Here is a 10,631-nt window from a genome sequence, read left to right as displayed (position 1 = left end):
CTTTAATAAAAGTTGCCATGTTGGTGTTTGGAGTCGAAGACAATGGCCATCTTTTGAAGCCATGACAGGAAGAAATAGCTCTTATTCTGGAATAAAAAGTCAGAAATGAAATGCACCAGTAACTCCTTGGCCTCCAGTCACAGGTTCTATGCATTTGTGGGTTGGGAAGGAAGGGAGGGAGCAGGACTAAAGGGGAAGGCTTTCCTGAAGTCTTTCTCATTATTCATTGAGGAATAATGAAACAATATCCTTTCAGATGTAAAATAATTCTCAGGGAGGAAGAAAAGCCTACCCCCAATAAAGAAAAATACAAAATGCTAATGATTTTCTCAGGAAGTGTAAATAAGCAAAGAATTCTTTTCAAAACAAAATAAAAAGGAAAGAAGGGGAAACCAAAACAGTTTCCTCTGGGAACCTACTTAAAATATGTTTGACTACAGTACTTATGGAAGTCAGACCATCTCATGCTGTTCCGCATGTTTGAAATAATAAAATTAGGATATTGTGTGTGTGTGTGTGTGTGAGACATTTGAAACATAGCAGTAGAACTTCTTGCTTTACAACGAAAAGAACCCCAATGAGTAAGAGAAAAAGGACATGTATTTTATCAGTACAACTGATGTCATGAAATTAATAACATTTGCTTATTTTAAAGTCAATGGATAGGAACAGACAAGTGAGTGTAATGAGTACAAGAGTGAAAACTGCATGGGTGACGACCCTCCCCCACAATCGCACAAGTTTTGGTAAAATTTACAATCGATAGTGTGATCCTGAGGAGGAGAAAATGTTGCAATTAGTTCCTACAGCCAGCATTATAAATCTTTGAACTTGCAAAGAGAGGGGACTACAAGAGGACACGGGAGACATTCCTTTTTTTATTTTTTGTGTCAGGCTTTATTTTCTTAGACAAGTAAATTATCTCATTTACTTTTGATGTTATAAGAACTATTAGGTGCTGGGGGGTGGGGGGAGGATGGAAAGGGATGGGAAGGGGAAACAAAGGAGGAGGCTACAATTCTTGATAAAAAATGTACTCATGATCTTGCCCATGTGATTGTTACCCCTCTGTACAGTATTTTCATAATAAAAAAAAAGAAATGTGGGGCTGGGAAGGTGGCTCAGTGGTAGAGTGCTTGCCTTGCATGCCTGAGGCCCTGGGTTCGATTCCTCAGCACCACATAAGCAAAAAGCAAAAAGCCGGAAGTGGCGCTGTGGCTCAAGTGGTAGAGCGCTAGCCTTGAGCTGAAGAGCTGAGGGACAGCGCCCAGGCCAGAGTTCAGGCCCCATGACTGGACCCCCCCCCCAAAAAAAAGAAATGTTAGGTGCTATATTATCCACATTTTACTTGTGAGGAAATTGAGATTTGGACAGTTTTAAAAATGCTCAATACAAACGGTAAGTGCTGTGGCCAGTTTTACACCTGATCATTCTGACTCCATGAATACAAGCATTTTTAAAACAGAAATGAAGAAAATTACTTTTGTCTTAGGTATTAAACCTACTTTGTACATAAAAATACGAATTTTTCTCATCCCATTTTACACTAGGGATGTGTGGTTGTCAGTTCTGTCTTCTCTTTTTTATTTTATTGTGAGAATACCATACAAAGGGGTTACAATTACATGGGCAAGATAACGAGTACATTTCTTATCAAGCATTGTTGCCTCTTCTTTGTTTCCCCTTCCCATCCCTTCCCATACTCCCCCCTTCCCCTTCCTGGTCCTCCCCCCACCCCTGAACCCCAAGATAAGTATGCAAATGTTTTTTTGTTTTTTTTCCTTTCATGCAATGGTTTCTAACATATTTATAAGATGATTTCGATGTTGCTTTGTGTGTCCCTCCCCCATGGTATAACCCATGCTTTCACTGTATTTCATGCGAGAGACATTCCTGAGAAGGTAATTCTTCCTGACTCAATCTTTAGACATAGAAGAGTCTGTTCGCAGATACGTCACAGATAACCAAAGAACCTTGCCCATTTAGGAATCAGGGGACATCAAATTGCTCTATCTCCTCCTCTAATGTAAGCAGTAACAGGGTGCTAAGTCAGAAGGTGCATAATTATTCCTTTCAGTGAGCCCCACACCAGCCAATGGTCATGAGTCATGCTATGGGATGGGACACATCTGAGCTAAGGGGACACATCATTTATTATCCATACTGAGACACAATGAGAATGAGAGGGAACTCTAATAATAGCACAGCAACACAGGCAGGAGCCAGAGCTCTTTTTTTAGCAACCAGGATGCTGCTAATTTACTCTGATCCCTCTTAGCATTCCAAGAACCTTGTATCCTCCAAGTCTGAGCATGGTTCCTCCATTTAAATGTCCAAGTTTCTCACCGCTCTACACAGTCTTTAGGGATCCTGTTTTCCTGATATTTTATACCAACTATGCTGGTGGTTTACCTCAAGTGCTCAGTAAATAATTATAGCACTACTGAGCTAGAGAGTTCAAGAATTTTACTACCACTTCAGTTCAGTTTTGCTATCCTGCAAGAAAAATCAGCATTCTTTAATTATATTCAACTACGTACTTTGAGCCTTGGCTGTGTGTTTATATGAAAATGGAAATCATAGTATTTCTACTAGAAGAAGAAGTAAATGGTCAAGCCATTGCTTCTGCTTCTAAATCTGTTCTTCTAGATAATGGGCTGTTCTTCGTCCTCCTTTACTTTCTTATCCTCTACCTCCTCATCTTCTCTTTCCTGTCCCTCTTATTTCTGTAGTCCATATCATTTGCATATTTTTCAATAAAAAGACTGTCAGAATATTAATATAATATTCTCATATAATATAATGATATAATAATATAGCAGTATAAAGTAACAGTTTTCACTGTGACATTGTCACATGTTCATGACTTTCTTTTTTTCATGTTTGTCTCTCATTTTCCTCTCTTGCCCATCTCACCATTTCCACTGGTTTTATTCCTCTTCTCAAATAATCTCTCTTCTATTTTCATGTGATTTAAAAAAAATCTAGATTCTGCATATGAGAGAAAATGTGTGACAATTGCCTTTGTGATTCTGGCTTCGTTCAATTAAAATTATGGTCTCTGTGCTTATTTTGCTATTGATTAACATCTGAACCAGACAATGGATTGTCTCATTTGTTACTATTTAAAACAGTGTCAAGAGACTAAAATATATCCATCCCTTCATGGCCATAGTTTGGGTCAAGGTTCTGAATGTGACTGTATTTGGAGATAAGGGCCTTACAAACATGAATAAGTAAAATGGGAGTTATGACAGGGAGCTACATCCTCATGAGGATGATTTTTTTTGATGCCACTGGGATTTGAATTCCGGGCCTTATGCTTGCTAGCCAATAACTTTACTACCCAAGTGACTTTATCTCAGCCTGTTTAGCTTGAGTAAATTTTTAGCTAGTGAGCCTCCTATTATACCTTCTGTAAAGTTGGAATTACAGTTGGGTGTCACCATAGCTAACTTATTGATTGAGGTAGGGTCTTTTCTACTTTCTTCCTGGTCTGGCCCTCAAACCCTGATCTCCACCATCTCTTTGGAATGCCCAAATTATAGGCAAGATCAACTGTGCTGGAGGGAAAGGAAATACTGATACCCAGAGTACACTAAGGGTGAGGATGTGAGGACACCAAAAAGAGGGCTGTCATCAAGGTCAAGGAGGCCTGGGAAGAGCCCGAAGCTGACAACACCTTAACTTTACACCTGCAGCCTCCATGACTGAGGGAAAGTGTCTGTTCCAGCCTTTGTTTGTAGTCCTTTCTTACAGACAAATACAGTCAGGTGACAAAGAGAGGATGGGGAGAACACAGTTGGAGATCTGCCTGGGAAATCAGTTTGCAAGACGCTATCATAGGAGAACAACACAGATGTGGCAGCGCATGCCTGTGATCCAACTACTTGGAAGGGTGAGGTAGGAAGGTTGTGGGTCATAGTTCAAGTCCAACCCATAAAATATGCACAATACTCTATCTGAAAGACAAACTAAAGCTAAAAGGTCTGGGGTACCTACCTAAGAAAGTAAAAGTCAGTAAGTCAGTCAGTTCTTACTATTGCTCCCCAAAATAGGAACACATAGAATCACCAGGTTTCTTTTTAGCCATGGAACTTGTTACTGTTCCTCAAGAAGTACATACATAGTTGCCTTTGACTCCTTTTTATATTCTTTTTTGTCAGTGATGGGGCCTGAACTCTGGGCCTGGGTGCTATCCCTGAGCTCTTCAGCTCAAGGCTAGTGCTCTACCACTTAAGCTATAGCGACACTTCTGCTTTTCTGGTGGTTAATTGGAGATAAGAGTCTCATGGACTTTCCTGCCCAGGTTGGCTTTGAGCCATGGTCCTCAGATCTCAGCTTCCTGAGTAGCTAGGATTATAGGTATGAGCCACCAACACCTGGCTCCTTTTTCTACTTTTGACTTCACTTTTTCCATTTCAATGTGCTTATTTATACTTTTTATATGACCAACTCCTTCTGTGCTACCATTCCAGCCACTTGTCCATTAATTGGTTTCCTCTCAGAATCCATTTCTCAACCCAGATCTGTGCCTCTTAGGTTTGACTCAGTTCACCCTTCCTTATGAGAGGAACTGTTTGTTCCCAAGCATCTTAATTCAAATGAGCTTCAAGACAGCACTTAGCATCTCAGGACAGATTATCCAGACTACTTGTTTCAAACTGGGAAGAAAGCTTCACACCCCAGCTTTGCTGATCTTGGTCAACCTGTCCTTTCTTTCAACCTGTACATTATTCCCTAATACGTGGGATATATTCACTAGGTCAGTGTTTTGTTATCTGTCTTGCTTTTTTGGATTATAAGGCTATGCCTAATGTTCTTTCTTGTATTCTGAAAACATAGAATAATGCTTGAGCTATACAGGCAAACAATACATACTTATTAAGTGACAGAATAACATATGCACAGTCTGGACCTTCTCTCTCAGCAAGCGAAGTGGAGGCTTCTGATTTTCTCTGGATGTTTTAGTAAGTCTCTTTTTAGAAATTGATGCTCAAGAAGATAATATAACAGGATATAATAGAGACATCTGCAAACTGTGTTCTTGAAGCATTATTCACAGCTGCCAATTTAAAGGCCTAGATATCCTACAACTAATGAATGGATCAATGAATCCAGTACACACACACACACACACACACACACACACACACACACACACACACACACACACACACAGAGTTATGAATTACTTAACCATAAAGAAGAATGAAATTATGACATTTGCAGGAAAATACATGGATCTGTAGGTCTCTGTGTCAAATAAGCTAAGTGTAGAAGGCCACATGTTTTCTCTTATATAAAGCATCTAGCACCAAAAGATATATCCATACAGAAGTATATGCATGTGTGTGTGTGTGTGTGTGTGTGTGTGTGTGTGTGTGTGTGTGTGTGTGTATAGGATGTGATTGTAATATGGCTTGATTTATGATAGATGTGGAACAAAGGGGAGAGGATATTAGAATGTTGAAGAGTGAGTAATAATAAATGTGTATGCATGCAGATGGCATGAAGGATCTTACAGAAAGCTGTTGAAACATAGAAGTGTGAAAGGAACTTGAATAGAGAGAGTAACAGAGAGGGCTGATTCGAAGCATAATACCTGCATTTGTGAAATATCACGGTGAAATCCCTGTGTACAATTAAAGCGCTCTGAAGAAAATGAAGGACAAGAATATGTAGTAGATTCTGTTGGGGTGGCACTAGAGAGGGTGGCAAATGGAGAGAGTGAATGAGGATGCATATAGTCAGAGTATTTCACATGCAAATATGATATTTGAATAACGAAAACTGTTAAAATATTTTAAGAAGGGGAGGAGGATGAAGGAAAGTAATAGGATGGGTAAATTTGCATGCAGATATGAAAGTATCACAATAGAACCCCAACTTGTACAGCAATATATGTCAAAAAGGGAATTATATCTAAAAAAGAAAATATTGCAATCATCAGCAGGAAAGAATATGATTGAATAGTGTACTGAAGTTTTTTAATTAAGTTTTTTATTGTGAAAATGCTGTACAAAGGGGTTACAGTTACATGGGTAAGGCAGTGAGTACATTTCGTATCCAGCATTGTTGCCTCCTCCTTTGTTTTTCCCCTAGCATCCCTTCCCTCCCACCTCCACACCTATGCCTCCTTATCCCCCCCCACTTAAATTGTAAAGTTCGTTTTTTGACATAGCGTCTTGTACATCTCATTGTTGCAATGGGTCAATCTATATCCCTATTTAAACAATTTATGAAACTTTATATCAAACTTCCCTGTTCTAGTAAAGGAAAAAAAAGAATTATTGAAACTAGAAAAGCTTATTGGATGAAGTTGGTCTAAACATATGCATGGGTTTCTACAGACTTGTCTACATGTGAGCAAACATTTGTACTTCCAAAAATTGCAATAATATCTGACCTTAAGATCTGACCCACAGTAAACCAGTTTCTATAGTTAAGAACATGTTCCCTGGATCTGTAATTCAGGAAGAGAAGAGAGCTAGAAGGTTTGCAGGCATCCTTGGCAGATAAGGCCCTGTGTGTTCAAACTCTGGTACCCCGAGAGAGAGAGAGAGAGAGAGAGAGAGAGAGAGAGAGAGAGAGAGAGAGAGAGAGAGAGAGAGAGAGAGAGACAGAGACAGAGACAGAGACAGAGACAGAGACAGAGACAGAGACAGAGACAGAGACAGAGAGACAGAGAGAGACAGAGAGAGACAGAGAGAGACAAAGAGAGAGAGAGACAGAGAGAGACAGAGAGAGAAAGACAGAGAGAGACAGAGAGAGAGAGACAGAAACAGAGACAGAGAGAGACAGAGAGAGACAGAGAGAGACAGAGACAGAGAGAGATACACAGAGAGACAGAGAATGCCAGATTGATATGAATATCTCATCATAAATGATCACTCTTCTTCATTTCTCTCAAGAACATGATTCAAGTTTAGCTAATTCAACTACAGATTTCTTGAAACACTTCAGACCATGAACAACAAACAAAAGTCTCAATATGTCAGCAAAAAGTCTGACAAGCTTTTGCGAGAAACCAGGAGATTCTTCTCAACTGCTGACTGCTTATACTTTCTGATACTAGGACGGCAGAGAGGACACAACATTCAGTTCACCTCTCGCAAACTGGGCCACATAATTTAATTATGTGGGACATAAGGCCCCTTCTCTACAAAACTGGAGCAAAATCATTCCATCAAGTTGCTGGGAGGGGTACCGGAGTCTTTAAATAGGGAACTCTATTTCATACATAATGAAAAGTTAAACATGCAGCTGATGCCTGAATCCAAAGCAGAGATTCTGACTCCTGTCTTTTGGTTTAGCTCTGGGTTGCTCATTGTGTCCCACAGGAATCTGTGCTCACTTCTACCTATAATGTCTCCCCCAGTGTCCTACAGAGGGTATTCACATTTATCATCCTAACCTCCACACTCACCTTCGCTATTCTTTCTCTTGTATCTTTCTGTCAAAGCAAAAATCTTTACCTAGAGAATTGTGTTAATGAAAATAAAAGATCCTGTTGACATCTCTCTAAACTCAGCAGAATGGAATGCTAGGTGTTCTTGTAACGTCTGCTGCTGGGGCCACATGATGGTATGGATGGGTCATGGGCTGGACACTCTCCATCCTCTTCTGGGATGAGGGGTGGGGGAAATGTATAAGGATGCAGGCAGAGACTGAGGAGAGAGCTGTCAATCAAGAAGAAACAAATAAGAACTGCAAAAAGGCAAGAAAGGACACTGTGCTGAGGGTGAGGGAGATCTATAACTGATTTGATTATAGGTGATGCTCCAAGCTGGGAAGAAAAATGATTAGACATTGGGAGGAAAAAGAGGGGGATGATTCAAAGGGTCTGTGCATGTCATACAAAGAGAAAGGAATTAGCTGAAAATAGAAAGGTCCATATTTAAATCACTCTGAGACTGGAATAAGAAAATACAGAAGAGCTCATTTTTTTTTGCTCAAGACAGTCTATAAAAGCTGAGATGGAAAGGAATTGGCTATTGACAAAATTAATGAGTTGTCTCTCCTCCAGTCCCTTAGCTGTTACACTCAGACAAGGAACCTATGTGTCCCAGGGAACGGGAGCCTCAGGAACAAGAAGAGAGTCTTTGACCTTGTCAAAATGCTTTTCTGTCTGAACCAAGCCATAGCTATTTATCTTGTGAGATAATCCCTATTCAGGGTGTGAATATTGTGACTGCATCCTTTCAAAGACAACTCCCCAAAGATGTCATTCTCCTAACTGAGAAAGAGTTGTTTTCACACATTGCACAGTAAGTTCTGAGACAGTCCAGAGGAGTTTAAACAAATCCTCTTGACAGATCAGCACACCCCTCTGTCAATTAAAATGATGACCTGCCCCCGAAAGACATACCCAGGCCGGTAAACAAGGACTCAGTTTACTTTAGTCTAACCAAAGATGTGCTTTAATCTTCCAGTGCAAAAGTAAGGTTACCTAGATTTTAAAATACAATAATCACAATTATTATTTCTTGTTTCACATTGGAGTTGGTTTTTAAACACTTAGTGTCCTATTTTATGCAAACATTAATACATTAGCAAATGTTCGGGTATTTTTATAAATATCCAAAAATAAATATTATTATGATATTTTGCCAAAAACAGAATCAAAGATAATGTTATTTAATACTAGTAAGTTTTATAAACTAAGGCTAGACTTTGAAATGGGTTAACTTTTAACTCTAGAAATGATAACAGAAATAGCATTGCAAATGGAGTATTCCTGATCTGACAAGTTTCCCAAGTGTTACAAGAAGTATTTAAGATTTGGAGTTTCTTTTTAAGTTTGGAATATTCACCTGTGCCTAACAGGGTATCTTAGAAATGAGAATCAATCTAAGAACAAAATTAGTGTGCCGTTCACACTCCTATGTACCTAGTGGAAAACCACTTTCTTCACTATATTTAGTTCACCCAAAGTTTGAGTTCCATTGTCATGTGACCTCAAGTGTAGAATTTTCCTTTGGCAACTTAGATATTTCTGGATTGGGGAACATTTTAGATTTCAGATTGTCACATTAAGAGTGCTCAAATTTTCCCTGATAGTAACTTTGATTTCTAACTTTGATTTCTCCTTTTATGCTTTACAAGAAATGTCCATTGACTGTTGTCAGAACAGATTTAGGGACTGTTTTTCTAATTTTGACAAAACAGTCCTCTTGATGCAAAGAAAATTCTTGAGTTTTTCATCTTTCCTAGATTTGCTCATAGCCCACAGATAATGAGGGTAGTCAATAACTCTGGCCAGAGCTGTTGTGGCAGACCCAGGGATCTTGTCTCATTCTCTGGAATGGTCAAGACTCACTGGAAATGGTCTTTCCATTGTGGGTGATGATTCACCTAGGTGTACTGATGTACTTGCTAGCCCGGGGATATGCTGCTAGGAGTGGAACTGTGTTCCCTCAACATTCTCCTGTTGAAGTCCTAACCTGCTATAATCAGAATGTGGCCTTATACGGTGGCAACAAGGTTGTTGTAGATGTAATTAGATGAGATGGGATCATCCTGGGAAAGGATGAGCCCAACCCATAGGACTGGTACTCTTACAATAAGAAAAACCTGGACACAGCAGACATGAACAGAGAATGAATACCATATAAACAAAAAGGCAGCAATCAAACTGAAATATCAACAAGGACACACACACACACACACACACACACACACACACACACACACACACACACACACACACACACACACACACACACACACACACACACACACACACACACAGACCCAGCAAATTCCCAGAACTTTGGAGGTAGGAATTCAGCATTTTTTTCTTTACCACCTCAGAAGGCACTAGGCTGCTAATGTGAAGGACTTGCAAATTATGCCTTGGTGTGATATTTAAAGTCAGAACAACCTAATATCTTAATACAGTCCATGTCACAGAGCAGTGAGCTACATGGCACCTTATGTCTCTTAACCTTAATCCTCTATTACCTTAAAATCACATTAGCAATGGTGCCTTCTTAGTTTTATTCACACATTTTGTGAGAACTGAATAAGATCACACATGAAAAGACATTTAAGGTATAAAGCACCTGACAAATGTCAGCTATGAATATTTTTGTAGACAGCCATTGAAACTCTGTTGATAGGTTCAGTAAAGTGAAATTAAATGTGCCTCCTGGGGATATAAATTTAGACACTGTCATTAACAATGACCCCAAACTCATAGATCCTGAGAACTCACTTTTGCTATTTAATGCAAATACTCTCAAGCACTGTATCTAAAAGAGCTAAGAGTCTACTTCTGTGTTGGGATGACATGCTCTAAGCCTTTACACCTCAAATGAGGTCACCTGACCAGCAGCCTCTAAGGCATTGGTATCACTGCAATTCTTGATACAACTGCACAACCTTCTGTACCCCAGAAGGGCTGGTTCAGAAGTTGCACCCAGTGAACACCCTGACTAGGACAGTACTTAGGTTAAAGACTAAGAACTACCATAGAATATAGTATATTCTTTATCATACACTATTACCACAGTAATATATACAGCAAGAATGAATGTTCTGAACAACCAATAGCATGCTCTATTTAGGACTGTTAAGAAAATGGAGGAGAAAGGACAAGGAACAGGCTGGACTTGTACAGGTTAGGA

Source organism: Dipodomys merriami, unplaced genomic scaffold (assembly GCF_024711535.1).
Source record: "Dipodomys merriami isolate MVZ:Mamm:240054 unplaced genomic scaffold, mDipMer1.0.p SCAF_9, whole genome shotgun sequence".
Taxonomy (NCBI): Eukaryota; Metazoa; Chordata; class Mammalia; order Rodentia; family Heteromyidae; genus Dipodomys; species Dipodomys merriami.
Note: the sequence above shows the minus strand (reverse complement) of the source record.